The sequence below is a fragment of the Triturus cristatus genome, chromosome 7 (assembly GCF_964204655.1).
Source record: "Triturus cristatus chromosome 7, aTriCri1.1, whole genome shotgun sequence".
Lineage (NCBI taxonomy): Eukaryota > Metazoa > Chordata > Amphibia > Caudata > Salamandridae > Triturus > Triturus cristatus.
Genome location: NC_140590.1, coordinates 952546583 through 952566798, shown reverse-complemented (window position 1 = coordinate 952566798; position 20216 = coordinate 952546583).

The window sequence follows — 20216 nt, the reverse complement described above, 5'->3', positions numbered from 1 at the left end:
GAAGATTGCTGCTGCTGCACCGCTCGAGCATAGTCCGGGAATATCATGATGTGGTTGTTTTCCACACGCAGCGGTGCAGCTAGGCGCGCCGCCCGAAGCACCGCATCTCTATCCCGGAAGTGTAGGAACTTGGCGAGAAGTGGTCGGGGAGACGTGCCGGGCGGGGGTTTTCGGGCCGGCACCCGGTGAGCCCGTTCAATGGAGAAGAATGGTGTGCGGTCTGATGGCGGCGTAAACGACTTCAGCCACGTGTCCATGTATGCTATGGGGTCGGCACCTTCGACTCCCTCCGGCAGCCCCAGCACCCGGGTGTTGCAGCGTCTCGTGCGGCCCTCCAAATCCTGTGCGCGTTCCTCCACCGCAGCTAGACGAGTAAGGACCCCCTGGAGCGTCTGCTGTTGCTCTTTTAGCATGGGCTGCATGTCCGCGAGTGTCTGTTCCTCCGTACGTACCCGGTCCGCCAGTTTACGGTGGTCATCACGGAGGAGATTAATATCCGTCGCCAGGGTACCAAGGCGTTCCTCCATAGACAGACGGGACAGTTCAATGGCGGCGAGGACCTTGTCCAGCTTGTCCGATATCGATAGGTCCGCGGAGGCCACCGTGTTGGGGGACCACGTCGAGGTCCGAGGCATGTTCTCCGGGGCCGTCTCTGGGATCACTTGATGTTGCGCGGGTTTTGATTTCCCCATCGCGAGTCCCCGGGGTCTGGACTGGTCGGAGGCGTCTGTCAGATCGCAGGAGCCCCAGTGATAACAGGAAGCCACGAGGGGGCGAAGGGCGCAGCCGCGCTGTCTCACGTGTGTGGCCGTGATAGAGATCAGGGTGTGTACAATATTCCCACTACCACGGATAGAGTAATCTCACAGTTACACGCACATGCATACATCATACGCTAGGGCCCATTTCACTAACATACGCTCAAATACCCTACCAGCAATAAACCTGTGGAAGGAAACACTCCTAAACACCCTGCATCTATATCGAGGTCGATAAGACCTGGTTTTTGTGACTGTCCCTAAGCATAATCTATACAAAATATACAACAATAATCAATAACGTAAACCCAATAATTGACAAGAAAGAATATCCAACACCATGTTTAAAATTATATTGCTTTATCTAAAATTAGTCAAAGGAAATCAATCAGAGTAAATCATTTCTCATAGTTACCTATTCTAGCTAAATGTCAGAACGGGTCAGGACAAGTCTCTCGGTAAATGTCTCTCAAGACGAAGTCCCTTCAGCATCAATCCTCAGCAACGCAGATTCGATACGCGGCAAAGGCAAAATGGCAAGTGGCAAAAGACCCTCTCTAGGCTAACATCTTATAGACTCTAAACAATAGAAAGATACATTGGGAACATAGAAAAAATCATAATGTCCGCCGGACTTGCTGAGCAGAGCGAGAAGGAAAGGATGTAACATTGCTACATTTGAGAATCTCCGCTCAGGAAAAGTACACATAGCGAAAACTACGGAACAGGAACCAAGAAAATAAAACATGTATCACAATTATCCTGCTCCTCCTCGGCCATCGAGCCACAGTTCAGAGTTTCCCTCTAAGGCTCCTTTGTTTCCCAAGGCTGCCAAGGACACTTTCACTTCTCTTGGAGAACTCCCAAAAACTGCTGCCGTCCTCATGGAAAGTTTTCGACAAGGACCATGGTCAGTTAGCTTCAGGACCATTTCCAGCAGGGGTCTCCCTCGTTTCAGTTTTCAAATTATAATCACAGCCAGGCTCACTATTCAGCCATCTTTCTCAGGCCAACATAGGCCTTAATAGACCATCTTAATTAAAAGAGACAAAACAACGTTACTACAGCATAGTGATTAAACAGTGTTAACCCCACTAATACCCTTATGTGTATGCATTTATCTAGCACTTGCAACATGGAAAAGCATTAATTCAGAAAGCGTTTTGTGCTCAAAAATAAACAGCACATAGCAACGTTTAAACATGAAAACGCATTTAACTCGCGTATTATTATCAGTCAGCACATTTAAGCACACTCACGTGTAACTCTCTCTTGTTAGGACAAACGGATTGATTAATATAAACGCACTTGCACAAGACAAATAATTAATTATTAATTATTAATACTTTAGTACAACGAATAGACATGCCAGAGCTTCAAAAGCCCCAGAATTTTCAAACTGAAAACTCTGCTCCAGCAATCCCCCCTTTGGTGATTTTATCACCAAATAAACCCAAAAAAAAAAAAAAAATCGTGAAAATTTAGTCCCATTTTAGGAGAAATCAGAAATGTCTTTTCCCCTTTACACAACATTAAACACCAGTCACTCTTTCATCATCCCTTTTTGTCTCTAAGTAAACACTCTCCCTCAATTCTTCTAGTTCAATTTCTTGAGGTTCTCTTTTCAACCTCTTGTTTTTCTTCTCTTTATTCAATTTCTTCCTCCCTCCCCTGTTTTTACAACACACACACACCAATCTTATTATTAATAAAGCCACAATTATACAAGACAAGGGAAACAATATTCTACCTATAATAGTACTACCTATCTTTGCAATAAAATCCTCAACAGCTATCATTTTATTAGCTATTTTAGTCCACAAACTCTCAGCTTCAAGTGGTACTAATTCTTCATGCAAATCAGTAATATTTTTGATATAGACCTTCAGGTCTCTGCTTTCGTCTGGAATGTAAGTGCAACAATGTTGAACTTTCAGCATTCCACAGACTCCACCCTCCTTGGCCAATAGAATATCAAGGGCAAGTCGATTTTGCATAGACATGGCACGTACGGCACTTAATTCCGTATTCACCAAAAGAAACCCTCCAGCGGTATTTGTCGATAAGCGATCAACCACTGTAGACAGTTTCCGAATTCCATAAGCATTCAAAGAAATTCCCACTGCTGGAATCAAAACCCCAAAAATATCACCCACTATTTCAGACCAAGTTTCTCTCTTAAAACGCATTAGTAAGTTAATATGTTCTACATCTGTTATTTTATCTATATGAAAAATCTTTGGAAAAACTAGGCCCACATAACACGTGCCATACCAATGGTCAGGCAACTTGTAATAAGCCTTGTTCCCACAAACATAGTACACTCCTGGAAAAATTGTATCTTCTCCACCTCTGAAACCCCAACCTGTTGCAATGAAGTATGTATCATGGCACTCACTAGTCCCGACAAAATATGTATCATATTGGGATTTCCTTCTTGTAATACAAAGTTTACCCTTCTGTGGTGCATCTAGAGCTAAAGTTGGACTAGCCCCATTCTTCAACTCTTTTCCCATCTCAATGTCCCAAATTGTCTCACTCACTTTATATTTTCCTGCTTTCTCATGCATGTTCAATCTCCTTTCTTCTACCATATCCAGGAAAGCTTTCTCCTCTCCTTTCAAACTGCAAGTTAAATTATTCTTAAAAATGTAATCTAATGTTAATCCTTTTTCTTCAATAAAAATCTCACCAAAAGTGTTAGCTTCTTTAGCTGGATTCAGCTCTTTGTTCATTGGCAAGTGCCCAAAAATACTATCTCTGTTAGACATCTTATAATCTACTTTCCCTAACAAATAAAAAACACTACTTAAAATACTACAGGAAATACCATATGTAGCTGGTAAATGATGATAAGTAACACCTTCTGAGACAGATGTAGGTAATTGCATACAGACGTAGCAATCCCTTACTTCCATTGTCTTCACATATTCATATAACAGTTTCGAAAAAACATTACTAGAAAAGTTATTAATTGACCTATCTTTGTGTATGTAAGTATTACTAATTCTAATTGGAACTATTTTTTGTGAATTCTTCTCTACATTTGTCACATTCTCTATATGCATCTCAAACTCTACTTTAAAAGTCACTAATAAAACTAAAACACCCCATAGAAGCATTAATAATCCAGTACAGCAGCAGCACATCCTACACCACCTCTTAAAGAAGGCACATCTATTTCTATTATCCTCTATGTTAGCAATTTTAGTTTAGCCTCTACTACTCCACTACTGTTTGAACTTTTCAATTTCAATTCTTCAGCAATTCTTCAGCTTTCAGTTTATCCAAATGATCTCTTTGTTCACTTAATCCAAGTGAATCCTTCTTTCACTCAGTTTGGATACTTGTCATTCTTCACTTCAATTTCTTCAACATCAAATTGTATCAGATCTCCAACATCAAAATCCTCAGTACTCGACTCTTCTCCAATGTCAGTCAAGAGTACTTTCAGAATTTCACCAGTATCTTCCTCAACCACTTCTCTCAAGATCTCTTCCGGATTATCTCGAGTCACTGTTTCTTCTTTTCCTCCTTCAGACAGTGCCACATAAGACCATTCCGGTGATCTGTACTTTTGGTTGGGTCTTCTTACTCTTTTTATTTCTACTGGTTCGTTTGACTCCTTTGATTCTTCTCCTTCAGCTTTTGAACTTTGACTCGAAACTTCATTCACTGGTTCAGCTTTCGATGTATTTGCTCTTATTATTTTGTATCTCAGCCTCTTAACTCTGTTGTTAGGCCAACGGTCTCCTCTTAACACCTTTTTCGGCTTTATTTCTTTATTACTTCTTTCTCCAATCCAAGTTCTCTTTCTCAGAACTCGACCCTCTGTTTGTTCATCTTCATCATCTGTTTCAAGTGCCTCTTGTTTCCGTTTTCCAGCAGCTCTCTTCTTTTCCACAGATTTTTTCACCACTGTTTGAGACTTCCCTACTCCTGTCCCTCCTCGGGTCTCCGACACGCAATCTTCTTGCTGTCTACTTGTCCCTTCACCTGGCTCATCAAAAATGTTCCCTACACCTCCTCGGGGGTCTTCCGCAATCTGTCCCTCTCTATCTTTTTCTGACCCTACTTCTTCAAGTATAATCTCAAGTGGTTCTTCAATCTCCTCCTCTTCTGATTCAGGAGTAGTCTCTGTGTGATTTCTCTTTTCTTTTCTTTTTCCTTCACTGCTGTTTGAAACCTCAGGCTCTTTTACAGAATTTGATCTCTTCTCTGATACTCGCAGTGGTTCATTCGAAGCTCTTCCTACTTCTTTCCCCACTGATTCTGTATCTTCATCATCGCTGGAATCTGACTCTACAAAATACTCTTTACCAGTCCCTTCTTTCGGGTTTGGAACTCTCAGAGTATGACTTGCATGTACCCAGTGCTTCACTCCAGCACACTTTACTGCAGTCGTCGTAGTCAGAATAACTTGTCTTGGCCTTCCCCACCTTGGAATCAAGCAATTTCTTCTTCTGTGAACTTTTATCCTCACCCAGTCTCCTGGACTCAGATCATGGGCTTGCTTCTTCTCAAGTGTGGTAGCTTCTTCTCCAACCTGGTGAAACACAGAATGAACTGCGTCAGCCAGGCCTTTACAGTAATCCAAAATCATGTCATCAGTTATTGTCACCAACTTATTGACAGGCACGAATGCATGGCGCATAGCACGTCCCATGATTATCTCGTGCGGGCTCAAACCAGTAGTTCTATCTGGAGTAGATCTCATAGTCATCAGAACTAAAGGCAAAACATCTGGCCATTTCATGCCAGTGGCTAAGCACATTTTCCCAATCCTATTCTTGATTGTGCCATTAATCTGTTCAACCACACCAGAAGCCTCTGGTCGGTATGCACAATGTAGCTTCTGCTGTATTTTCAATGCTTCACAAATCAAACCCATGAGCTCATTTTGAAAGTGTCCACCTCTATCAGACTCAACTGTTACTGGAAACCCGTACCTAGGAATCAATTCCCTTAACAGTAACTTTGCCACTGTTAATCCATCATTTCTTCTAGTCGGGTAAGCTTCCACCCACCTTGAAAACAAGCAGACTACCACTAGAACATACCTCAGTCTGTTTAGTTGGGGCATTTCAATGAAATCAATCTGCATTCTTGTAAAAGGACCTCCTTCTCTGCCTATTGTTCCCAGACTCACCACTGTCTTTTTCCCAGTGTTAAATTGCTGACAAACTAAACACCTCTGACAGATGCTTTCTGCAATTGTCCTGAACTTTGCATTGTACCAGGTCTGCTTGAACGACCTAACCATCGCGTCCCTCCCCAAATGTCCCTGGCCATGATACATCCTTGCCATTGACGACAAGATGGAGTTGGGCATTACTGGTCTGCCATCTCTGTAGACCCAAACATGGTCTGTTTCTCTTGGAGCACATCCTGCCTTAATCCAATCTCTTTTCTCTTCCTCTCCTGCCTCATCTTGCAACTGTTTCACTTCATCCCAGGTCTCTAGGACATTAGTAAACATCACAGAGAGAAAAGACATTTCCCCTTCTCTGTCCCTGTTGATGGACTGATTCGTCTTAGCACAGTATTGCGCAACATCGTTGGCATATCTGTTTCCGACCGTTATAAAATCCTCCCCTAGACCATGGGCAGCACATTTTACAACTGCTAACTCCTTAGGCAGCTGTATTGCCTCAAGCAATTTACCAATCATTTCAGCATTCTTTATTGGAGTTCCACTCGATGTCAAGAAACCTCTTTGTAGCCAAAGTTGGCCAAAATCATGCACCACTCCAAATCCATACTGACTATCAGTCAACACAGTCGTCCTCAAATCTTTCCCAATTTCGCAAGCTTTTGTCAATGCTATCAATTCAGCAACCTGCGCAGATTTCACCCCTTTCAAAGGTGATGCTTCCATGACCTCTGAAACTTTGCATACCGCATATGCTGCACATAGCACACCATCATCATTTCTCAGGCATGATCCATCCACAAACAACACATGATCACTCTCATGTAAGGGTAGATCTCTTATGTCTGGTCTTGGTTTTGTACAGTATTCAAGCACATCCAAACAGTCATGATCATCTTCCATCTTCACACCCACATTTTCAATGTCTGGCAAAAGCGTCGCTGGATTCACATTCACACATCTCTCGAGAGTCACATTTGATGCTCCCAGTATCACTTTTTCATATTTGGTCAATCGACTATGTGACATGTACTGAGTTCTGCTTCTTGTCAAAAGAATTGCCACATTGTGAGGTACGAATACCCTTACAGGATATCCCATTATGATTCCTTCACTCTGTTCCAGGCTCCTGCATGTTGCAGCCACAGATTTCAGACAACCTGGTAAACCCACAGCTACAGGGTCAAGTGTCGATGAGAAGTACGCAATAGGCCTTCTCAGTAATCCATGTTTCTGAATTAACACTGAAAGTGCACACCCATTTCTCTCACTGCAGTACAGCTCAAATTCCTTTTCATAGTCAGGCATACCTAGAGCTGGAGCCTCACACATTTTACTCTTGAGCTCTTCAAATGCTGCCATTTGTTCTGCATCCAGATCCAATGGATCTGTCATTTCACTTTTTGTCAGTTTAATCAGTGGCTTTGCTATCAGGGAAAAATTAATTATCCACTGACGACAATAACCCACCATACCCAGGAACATTCTCACTTCTCTCTGGGTCTTTGGAGCTTTCATTTTTCTGATTATCTTGATCCTGTCAGTAGTCACCTTTCTCAGACCTTTTTCAATATTGTGTCCAAGATAATGAACCTCTTTCTTGCAAAACTGTAAGTTGGCTGGAGATACCTTTAACCCTCCATCTGTCAGATGATTCAGTAAAGCTATGGTATCTACTTCACAAGCTTCACGTGTCTTTGATGCCACCAGTAGGTCATCAATGTATTGCACTAGCACTGAACTCTCAGGCATGATCAAACTTTCCAACGATTTCTTCAATAACTGATTGAATATCGAAGGACTCTCCGTATATCCCTGTGGGATTCGACACCATGCTAAGATACGCTGGCCAAACCTAAATGCAAAAATCGGCTGGCTATCATGATGCAATGGAATTGAAAAGAACGCATGACACAAATCAATCACTGTATACCACTCAATTTGATACAGGATCACTGATGGATTTGGCACAATAGGACAACATGCCACCACAATTTGATTAACTTTTCTCAAATCCTGTACGATCCTAAATTTCCCATTGGGCTTTTTTAGTCCCATTATCGGTGAATTACACGGACTACTCAGTAGTTCTCTCAGGACTCCTTGCTGAATCATTTTCTCAATTATAGGAGTTATCCCTTCAATTATTTCTGGTGTCATTTTGTATTGAGGAATGTTAGGATATGTAATTCCCTCTTTTACTGCAATTTTCACTGGATCTACATTATTCATCAATCCCACATCCTCTCCAGTAAAATCCCAAACTGTCCTTTTCACTGTGTCTCTCAGCTCTTGAGGCAAATCCTCCGGATTAAACACAGCAAATGCACCAATTAACTCACTTTCTCTATTTTCTAGAGTCACTCGGTACAAAGCATCTTCATCTGGTGTCTCAAAGGCTATTCCATCCGGTGTACAAAAAATTGTGCAATTCATCTTGCACAACAAGTCCCTACCCAATAGGTTCACTGGACTCGTGTCACAGACAATGAATCTGTGCATGTCTGAAAATTTCCCTATCTGTACTCTTACAGGTTCAGTAAGACGTGTTTTGATTTGTGTATTGGCTACACTAACTACTTGGATTGCTTCATCCGAGAGAGGAAGATTTCTAACATCTGTTGACCTGACAGTTGATCTTGTCGCTCCTGTGTCTACTAAAAAAGTAACACTCTCCTCATTTATTTTCCCATCCACAAATGGTCCTGCCTGGTCTATTTCTAGAGTTGCACCAAGTATGCACTCTTCTTCCTCTCCTCGGCACCGTCAATAATCACCCTCAGACTCACTCCCTTCACTCTTTAACAAGTACTGCTGTACTTTGTTAGAACGTCTTGGTTTGTTTACCTGCTCATCATTGTAGAATCCTGAATCCTGATTATACTTTTGTAACCCTCTATTCTGCGGCAAGGGCGGTTTTGGCTCTTGACTCTGCTGTCTCACAACTTTCTGTTGTTGCTGCTGTTGATTATTTCCTTCGTTCTGGTTCTGCACCTGTTGATTTAAAGGTTTACTCTCATTACTCACTAATGGTGGATTAGGACACTCCGATCTCCAATGCCCCAATTGGCCACAGTTGTGACAAGGAAACTTTTTCTTCGCTTCCTCAAGACTTCCTTTTCCTTTCCCTGCATATCTAGGTCTATTCCCTGCATTGTTTCCTGGATTATTTGCCTGTTCCACTAACTGTGCTTCTTGTCTCTCCGCAACTTTCACTTGTGCCCACATTGCTTTCTCTTTCAGCTTTCTTTGTTTTGCTTCAATTTCATCACTGAAGTATTTTGCATGTCTCAAGATCTCATCTACTTTTTTACTCTGCCAATCCACTGTGTGCTCACGAATTCTCTCACCAATTTCAGGTCTAAGGCCATATACAAATCTGTATACAAAGTGACTCAAATTTTTGTCACCCAGGTGTTCATCTCCACTGAATTGTTTAAATGCCAGTATCAGCCTCTCATAAAAAGCATGAACTGATTCTTTTGCTTCCTGTTGTGTTCGATCTATCTTTACCCAGTCTGTCTCTTTTGCAGGTACTTTACTCTTCAGGTATACCATCACCTGATCATACTTCCTCATTACCTCTGGATCTGGTGCCCCTGTTCTTGGGTCTCTTGGATATTCCTCAGTAGGCCAACTCACAACTATTTTACACTCAGTCCACAAGTCTGCTGGAACAATTATATCAAACAGACTATTCAGGTCAACCCACAGCACTTTTGACAATTTCACAAACCTATCCACCTGCCTATACCACTCGACGGGCTTTTCTCTCAATCGAGGGAAATCATTCGTAAATGATAAAATATCCTGTCTGGTCCATGGAACATGTACATATCCTCCTCCAGGTATTTCTCTCATAGGATAATTATCCACTGGTTTCTCCTTTTCTCTCACTGGAAATGCTGAATAAGTTGTTCTATCTTCAGTCTCATCTCTTTTCTTGTACCACCTATCCTTCCACTTTTCAACATCACCCCATCTTCGCAATAATGCTACCATTTCCTTAATCTGTCCTGTTCTACCAGTAGCATTCAAATTTTCAATGTCCTTCTCTGTAAAATCCATCCTGTAAGTTCTCTGTAAAGCCTTCACTTTATCAATGTCAACTCCCTGCTCATTTGCTATTGCTCTTAACCTGTCATGTGTATTCCTTGCTCTCCAGGTAACACTCTTACACATAAACATTAGTTCACCATCATGATGACTCTTCAGAATCTCTGTTGGAACTGTCCCTGTGACAAGCTCTTCTAGTTCTACACGTAACTTAGCTACATCAATTACTTGTGAATCTTTATCTTTTTTCTGTAGAACCTTCATCCAATCATTCAAATCTTCAACTGTTATTTCAGCAGTTTTTCTCACTGGAACCACTCTCTTTTGCGGTTCTAAAATTGGCATCCCTGAACAATTAGCTTCACTAGCATCCAATATTTCACTACATGTGTCATGTCTTGATTGTCTCAGGTCATTTTTTTCTGCTCTTTTGCCTGAATCTCCTGAAGGACCAACTGAATTTGTCAGATTATTCCCAACATATGGAATCACCAGTCCATTCTCACCTGTCCTCTGTTTGTCAAACACAGGCATAACTGGACCTATTGTTACAGGCACCGTAACAGCTTCTAGATTTTTCGTTAACTCCCTAATCTTCTCAGTCAACTCTGTTGTAGTTCTGGCTAATTGTCTGGCATTTTTATCAAGGAAATGATCATTTCTTACCTCAGGTGTCTCATTTTCCGTCTCACTAACACAAACTGTATCTCTTATCGGAGAAACAACTGGTGTATTTTTGTCCGGTTCTGGTCTATATGGAGGTGGTCTTTTGTAAATCATGTCATTCAAGACCTCATCCTCATACTCATTAACTCCATATTTTCTTATTTCTGACTCAGGAACCCTTTCTGCTCCTCCTTCAACTGTTCTCATCGGATATAATCCCTCTGACATACTAACATCTCGCCACCTTTTCATTCGATCATGATGAGTCTCACGATCATGTCTCCTCCCAAACATGTACCTATAATACCCCCCAGATCTTTGTTTCTCTCTCTCATGTACTTCTTCTTCCCATTCCACTAAAGCCTCGAACTGTGTAGGTCTCGGTTTCGGGTCAAGACATAACATCTTTTCCCGTAAATTTCTCAACACGGCCAGATTAAATGAACCATGTTCCGGAAATGCTAGAACACCATCTTCTTTAGTATACCTAACCCAATTCTCCAACCATATACAGGTATGAAACCCATGTCTCGCAGCCATGAAGGATGCAGGTGTTTTCGGTGGAGGTAACAACTCGCCCTCTCTTGTTTTAACATCTTTATCCTTGCTAAACCACTTTTTAACTTTACCAAAAAATGTTTTCTTCTTCTTCTCTTCTTGGTAATACATTTTAACGTTTACAAAGAACTCTCTACTCTTTCCGTATTATAAATATACAATACGAATTTTCAACCAATAGCAGCGCGACTCACACTAACGCACCAATCCTGGAACGTTTACGTCACTAAATAACTCTTCCAATCCTTGCGCGGCTCACACTAACGCACCAATCCTAGCGCGAGCACTATTCTGATCTATCATCCAATCCGAGCGCGGTCTTTCTGACGTCAACAGTCGCTGCAGTTTGTCTCTTGTCTTCTGTCACTCGTCTACCCCTCCTTTACAAATCTTTTCAGTAGACTTCGTGTCAAAATTTCTACAAAATCTATTAGTTACAACATAAAAACATCTCCATTGTCTGCTTCGCTAACCACAGAATAGTAAAAAAGAGTCTATTTCATAAGAAACCTTTCATTGACACAGTAGCACTTCTTCTACTCTGCCCTACTAACATACATTCATTAACTGTTTCCTCTAGGACTTGTCCAAAGAGTCTTACAATCAACCAAATGTACAAACATTCACGCACATTCATACGAAGGAAATATAATACATACGCACAGAATCCTGCTTCCCGAGAACAGACAACCTGCTCCACTACAGAATTATAACACACATTAACTAAGCAAGCTTTCTTTGCCCAGTTCTTCAAATAAGCTCAGAGAATACCTATTACTCCTCCCGCGATAAGCTTTAACGGAAATCCTTACGGATCCCTGGGACTTAAGACCAGAGTTTCACAGATAACCTTCACTATCATACACACTCCTTATATACCAGAAATATCTAATAGTAACATACGACGATGTCACTGATTCCGAACCCAGACAATGTGACGCGCAACTTCGATTGTCACACGTTATTCCTCACCATTCCGTCTTTCCCGAGAGCAGTATTTACTTCCCTCTGCCCTACTACGGAACTGCTACAGCTTCCAAGTTCCAGAAGCACTACATATAACTCAACATTACGACTCCAACATATAGTATTAGTACATATACCTACATGAATCAATAATCAATAATCAATAAAAACAATCTTATCTAATCAAGACAATCATCAAAAACCATCCTCTGCTACCAGGAAATTCATAGAGATCAGGGTGTGTACAATATTCCCACTACCACGGATAGAGTAATCTCACAGTTACACGCACATGCATACATCATACGCTAAGGCCCATTTCACTAACATACGCTCAAATACCCTACCAGCAATAAACCTGTGGAAGGAAACACTCCTAAACACCCTGCATCTATATTGAGGTCGATAAGACCTGGTTTTTGTGACTGTCCCTAAGCATAATCTATACAAAATATACAACAATAATCAATAACGTAAACCCAATAATTGACAAGAAAGAATATCCAACACCATGTTTAAAATTATATTGCTTTATCTAAAATTAGTCAAAGGAAATCAATCAGAGTAAATCATTTCTCATAGTTATCTATTCTAGCTAAATGTCAGAACGGGTCAGGACAAGTCTCTCGGTAAATGTCTCTCAAGACGAAGTCCCTTCAGCATCAATCCTCAGCAACGCAGATTCGATACGCGGCAAAGGCAAAATGGCAAGTGGCAAAAGACCCTCTCTAGGCTAACATCTTATAGACTCTAAACAATAGAAAGATACATTGGGAACATAGAAAAAATCATAATGTCCGCCGGACTTGCTGAGCAGAGCGAGAAGGAAAGGATGTAACATTGCTACATTTGAGAATCTCCGCTCAGGAAAAGTACACATAGCGAAAACTACGGAACAGGAACCAAGAAAATAAAACATGTATCACAATTATCCTGCTCCTCCTCGGCCATCGAGCCACAGTTCAGAGTTTCCCTCTAAGGCTCCTTTGTTTCCCAAGGCTGCCAAGGACACTTTCACTTCTCTTGGAGAACTCCCAAAAACTGCTGCCGTCCTCATGGAAAGTTTTCGACAAGGACCATGGTCAGTTAGCTTCAGGACCATTTCCAGCAGGGGTCTCCCTCGTTTCAGTTTTCAAATTATAATCACAGCCAGGCTCACTATTCAGCCATCTTTCTCAGGCCAACATAGGCCTTAATAGACCATCTTAATTAAAAGAGACAAAACAACGTTACTACAGCATAGTGATTAAGCAGTGTTAACCCCACTAATACCCTTATGTGTATGCATTTATCTAGCACTTGCAACATGGAAAAGCATTAATTCAGAAAGCGTTTTGTGCTCAAAAATAAACAGCACATAGCAACGTTTAAACATGAAAACGCATTTAACTGGCGTATTATTATCAGTCAGCACATTTAAGCACACTCACGTGTAACTCTCTCTTGTTAGGACAAACGGATTGATTAATATAAACGCACTTGCACAAGACAAATAATTAATTATTAATTATTAATACTTTAGTACAATGAATAGACATGCCAGAGCTTCAAAAGCCCCAGAATTTTCAAACTGAAAACTCTGCTCCAGCAGCCGCACCGGGGAGCCGCCGCCCGGGCCAGTCCGCCGAAGTCCCCTCCTCAGACCGGGCACAGGAATTGTCCACTCTAGCCACCAGGCACCACACGCGGGACGCACCCAGCACCAGGCCACCTCCCGCGGGGTCTTCAACGACAGCCAACACCACGGGGTATCCTTCACCGCCGCCCCGAGGTCAAGGGGGGAGCCCGGACACCGCCCTCGTGGCCCCCGCGCAGGCCCACGTCTGTCTCAGGGTCCGCTGTCAAGGCAGAGGCCAGCAGAGCCCCCGACGACGCAGAGCGGGGAAGCGGCCACCGGGACCTGCAAGGACACAGCAGCTCCTACCAAGAGTCCGTCACTTCGGCGGTCACGAGGAGCTAGGCTTCTCCGGCTGCACTAAGATGGATCCAATGTCCCCTGGGCGGCCATGTTAGGGTCAGGCAAACTCCGGTCGGGCCGGTTGAGAGACCTCCGAGTCCCACAGTCCGAATCAAAGCCCGGCTCCCCCTCTGCCCCCTCTTGCGCCAGTCATATAGGGTACCTCGGGTACACGAGGGCCGCCTCAGGGTCTGACTTCGGGTTACGGCGGGCTCCGGGGATTCAAGATGGCGGGTGCGCTCGGGCCAGCGAAGCCCCTCTGTTCTTTAATGCCCCACTTCTCTCTCCGGGGGTCCGTTTCCCTCTGCCAGCCTCCGAGTGCCAGCGCGATCAAGGCGAGACGTGTCGCCAGCCGCGCCGTCTTCCCTCACGGCATCTCTTGCTTCGGGTGGAAGAGTTCCGCCGCCATCTTGAGGTCTGAGTGGCGGCGCCGTCGGCAGTTGTCGAACAGAGTCCCGTCCCGGGGGCTATGGATGCGCCCAGACGTCCGTCGGCCTCCCGCTGTGCTGCAGCCACCTTCCGATGTCTTCTGCGGCAATTAGCACCCGGCGGGACACTCCATATCTCTGCCGAGAGGCGCCCAGACGCGGAGCCTCAGCAAAGCCGGACCGCCATCGTGACGCGCTTCTTCAGAGTCTTTTAACTTATGTGACAACTCGGGGAGCAAATTGAATACGAATTTATCTACAAATAATCGCTGTCCACCCTCCGTAGTCATATCCTGACCACTGTGATCAATAAACGTCTCCTCAAAACGAGTGAAGAAATCGGCGACACTCTCATCTTTCTTCTGTTTGCACGCGGCTAATTTATCCCAATTAACTCGTAAGGCGGGCATCATTGTTTTCATTAAAGTAATAATCCTACCAGGGAGTTCTGTGATCAAAACATCAGGCTTAGCACCACCCACTTTTGCTCTATCCGAGGCAGTTATAGCATCCCATATACCACCCAATTCTTGAACGTGATCCTCTCTACGAATCCGAGCCCATAACGCTTGTGGGACTACATTTCCCATCAGCATGTCAATATCCGCTAAGTTCATAATACAGGCATCAACAGTCTGAGACAATTCTTTATAGTAACCAGCAGGGTTTTTACGGGGATCCGGTAAAGATTGTTTGAGGGCCAAAACATCAGATCTCTTCCAGGGCACATGTACCCATATACGCTGGAAGTGAGCGGGAATAGCTGGATTATTACCTGCTTGCGCAACCTCTTCCCTCCATATCGGAGGAACCTCTCTCTTATTGGGTAATGTTTCAATGTCTGCCGAACAGCAGGATCAGAATCAAGAAAAGTTTGTGAAGAAAATAACGACCTAAAAGTAACAAGTGTCCTTACGGCGTCCTGAACCTTAGAACCCACAATGAGTCCTTTATCGAAATTAGCCTGAACATCCAACAAACCCTGGGGAAGTAAACCCAAATCCATATCCTCCCATTCTTTAGCGAGAGTGTCACACATAACATTAAATACATATCTCTGCGTGGGCGCCTCCCACTGATGAAAGGTGATCATGATATCTTTCACACTATACTGGGGACCCTTCTCGATCCATTTGCGAGCGAGAGAGTCCAATACCACCAGTTCGTCGGAACCTGGGAGTTGACTACGAGACTGTCTTCGAGAAAAAGCCGGAGACATGTTCAGATCCTCAAAGAAAGGGGAAAAGAAACCAGATATTCGTTTGCGCACAGTAGGAGAATTAGACATAAGGACAGGGGACAAGGTATTAGGCGATACAGGAGAGGAACTGGCATTTATAAGGGGAGCCGAAGGCAAAGAAGATTGAGGTTCAGGAGATGGAGACGAAGGAATCGGTGGCACGAGAGGTGGAAGTGGCAATACCGGAAGAGGCAAATGTGGAAGAATCGGAACAGGTGGGGGGACAACAGGTAACTGAACAGGTTGTAACAACGGGGATGCATTAGCACCTTGTACATAGGGCGGAGGCAATCTCAATAGGTGAGACATCAAAGGGTCTTCCTTCAGATCCTTACTTTTATCAGAAGGGGAATTAGGGAACACCGGATAGCATCTATCTATTGCCATACGATGCTATCTCTCTGAAATTTCCATTGCATTATCAATCTCATTATCTTTAAACTGCTGGGCAGCCTGTATAATCGTCATATTTTGTGCTTTCTTATCTCGTTTTGTCTGCTTAATTTCTTTCTGTTTGGCTTCCTTACGCCAGAGGCGGAAAGAGTCAAACATTGCCGGCCGGGCTTGTCTTTTGAACAATATCGCTTCCAAATTGTCTAATATGTCAGGCTCAAAACTACCATTTTGTGGCCACTGTAGAACGCCATCGTTCTTCGTGTATCGGATCCATGCCTTATTAAAGGCGATGGGGCCGACACCATGTTTTGAATAAAGCTCATAGGTGGGAGTTCCAACCGGAGGAATCGGACAAGAGTCCTCCAGCCGGGAATCCCTATTACAACCAAAGCAACAGAACTTCCTAAACTTATTCAGACCAGGCATCGTTATTTCACTGGACTGTTCACAAACATCAAGGGGTCAAATCAAACAATATAGCACAAACGTACTCACCCCTCGGCTTCGGCTTTTGCAATAGCCGAATCAAAGACCCAAATCAAAACAAAATAGTGGGAGCTACCCACCAATACTTAACTAAGTGTCTTCTTACGCCAACAGAGGCCCGTCTAATGTCTCGCGATACCAAACATCATCAAAGGGACCAAAGCAGGGCGGCAGTCAGGGCAGCAGTCGTCAGCAGCCGTCAGAAAGGAGAAACCGCACTGCAAAAGACCTTCGGACCACTTCGACATACAGGGGTCGCTTGACGTGGTTCGCGATTCCTCCAGAATTTTCCTGTAGGGCTCCTCACGATCCTCAGGCAAGAACTGCTACCTCTGAAGCCGGCCCACGTTCGGGCGCCAATTGAAGAACCAAGACCTTAGGGGCCTGGCGGCGCAGGGTACGCCTTAATCTCCTGAGTTCACCTGCTTTGTCGAACAGAGACACGGGACACTCCGTTAGGTGTAGAAGATAGGGTTTATTAGCTGCAGCTAAGTACAGTTGTCCCAGAAGTACACTCGGTATGTTCTTAGGAGACTGCCACTTTACTTCGTGGGCCACGATCTTTTATAACATACATATTCACAAAGAACACTCCCAATGCATACAGGGTCAACCAATGAGAAGAATGTGAAAACAAGATATTAAGTAACTCAAATAAGCCTCTCTCCCAACTGTATTTGTCTCCCTTCACCACAAGTTAATCAGTGGTAGTGTGTATAAGTCGACTTGCAGGTGGCAGGACACATTTGTATGGCCCAGAGGACAGTTGTGAAAGGAGAGAATACGAGTAAAGAATAGCGAAGGCTAGAGGATAAGATAAAGTCAGGAAAGAATGGTGCGAACCAACAGATAGTTGAAACAGGGATCAGTCAGACCAGACGAGGATTAGTGGAGTCGGCCGGACCCTGACACCAGCTATAAACAGAGGCAGGAGGTTATTTGACACGTTGCAGTAGGATGAGGGAAAACAACACTTCGTTCACCGTGCCGCCTGAGTGAGGGCAACACAAAATGGCAGAAAGACACAAAATGGTGGCTAAATACGAACGGGATCGGAAACTGAATTACCTCAGGTGGGGCAGTCTTCAGGCTGTGGTCCATTAAAGAGGGATCAGGGACCTCCTGAGATGGGGTAAGGGAAGGTTCGTACCTGGATTGAGTAGGGGAGTCGCTAGAGACCAGAGATCTTTTGAAGAGTGCAAACCTGTCATCAAAGATGTTCAGGCTGCGATTGGTGGCTGAATGAGTATATTCCCATTGTTGTAGATGGATATAGTGGCATGTGCTCTAAAAGTGGGAGACTTTGTGACCGAAAGTTGAAGAACGTGAGGGAATTTTTTGGTTGAAGTTATTCTGAGTAGGGAGTGGAACGTAGATCTCCACTGAGCTCTTCTTTTAGTGTAGAAGATCAGGTTGCTCATAATAATAATTCCTTTTTTTTGGGCAGAGGTAGGGGTCATAGATAAGGGGTTCTGGATTGGCTTTCAGGAGTCTATGTTTCAGAGTTTTAGTCGCATTTTTGGAGAGGTTGACCGGATAGTTAATTGTGTAGCTGTTAGATCCAGACTTTTCAAGTCTGGAGTCCATACTGTACTGTGTAAGATTGGTCGTGGAGGAGAGAGCTTAGTATACGTGGCTAGGCAGTGAGGTAGGAGTGTGCAGAAGTCAACAGAGTGATCCTCCCTGAGGGTATGACTAGAGGGTGCAGCTTACTTTAGGCGCGGTCAGATTAGCTAGGTCAAGTAGTGAGGTATCGCATGGACGTGACCTAGTGTTGACATCATGTTGGAACATATGTCATCATGTTGGAACATATGTCCTGAGGTAGAACCACAAATAAAGGCTAGGTTGGTGCCATTACAAGATGGTTTCTATTGTGTGGTATTCCTTGTGTTGGGGGGACCATAGTTTAATAGTAGGGAGCTGTTACAAGATGGCTGCCACCTTGCAGGAGTCTACAGTGGTCTTTTAATTTGTGTTGGTTAGTCCTTTTTTGATTCAATCTGTAAATTTATAAGTTCAGCCATTATGAATGTTGCCACGTTGGAGGAGGGATGGCTTGTAAGAAAATGGCAGAGGTATCTTTCCTCAGGCACTCTCTAAGGCCATGGCATGAGCAATGCATATCAAGCAAGATCTGTGCTGCCATCCTCACCCACATTGTTTTCCCTGTTCATCCCCACCTCACTCAGGCAGATGTGGCATGAATCGTCGAGGTAATTGGGCTGAGCAGCTGCCATTTTGGCCCCTAGACCAACAGAGCACAGGCTTAGTGGTGCGAGGCAGAGGGAGTTCTCACTGACTTTGTGGGGCTCGCTCTGGCAGGAGGCATAGTCGGATCCGGTGCTGCGCTGGGAACGCGCTTGATCTGAATCTGGGCTGGCATCGGGACTCCTAGAGGTGTGGGGCAAGGCGGAGTTAGGCACAGAGCTCAGCGCGGAGCTCACATTGAGTCGGTATAATTATAGATGGTGCCGGTAGCAGCTGGCGCAGTGATGTGGCTGCCTCACCCATGGTCGTGACCCGGAGTCAGAGCCCATGCAGGGGGTGGAGGGCAGAGGAATGAGGACACGGGAGGTCAGCTGCTTTGACGAGGTGACGGGAGATCAGTCCATGGGACATCATCTATCTAGTGTGACTCTCACGTACCTCCAAAATGTGACCCTCCATCGCAGAATGGTGGCTTCCGGTGGCTCGGGAGGTGTCGTCACGTTTCAAGAGATGCGAGGTGGGAGCGGGACCCCACTGTAGAGCCTGCAGGCAGACCATGGAGGGCGCCGGGAGATGAGGGTGTTTCTTGGTTCAATCCACTTCCTGGAGCCTAATGGCGTGGGAACAATGAAGTCTTGGCTGATATATATTCCACAATGGTTCTTAATTTAGTTGCCATTGTTGTGGTATTTATTATAAAGAACTGTATTTACTGCCCTTGGAACACACCATGTGGGTTAAAACTAGTGGTGTGTGAAAGTAGCATAATTTGCTTTCGCACAGTTATGCAATATTTCAGCAAAATCATGTATATTTACATGATACACAAATCTGTCATTGAATGCTATATTTTAAGTTGAAATGTAACTGTGCAAGTGGAGTCCTAAGGTCTGGCTTTGGCTTCAAACATGAATAGAACACACTGGAAAGAGAACATCAAAGGGCCTATTCACAAACGACATGTTGTAGCTACAATAGTACAATACATGTACTACAAAATGCTTTTCATAAATCTACATGCAGAGACCTTCACATCTCCTATCTTTGCTATGCGGAGATCCACGTCCTGGTTGTGAAGGTTTCTGCATATATAGATATATGTTTAGTGGTAAATAAATGCGGAGCCTGGGGAATACTTACTAGTAAATGGGAGGGGATTAGGGAGGGCATATTGAGGGGTAAGGAGGGGTTCAGGGAGAGACATGCAAATATAAGCACCAACCCACAGAAGGGGAAGTACATTGCTATTCACAAACTGCACTTCTAAAGTTACTACAGTCCAAAAGGACACAAAACAGTCGTAAATGTAGTACAACCTTGCAATAAGACCAGTAACACATAT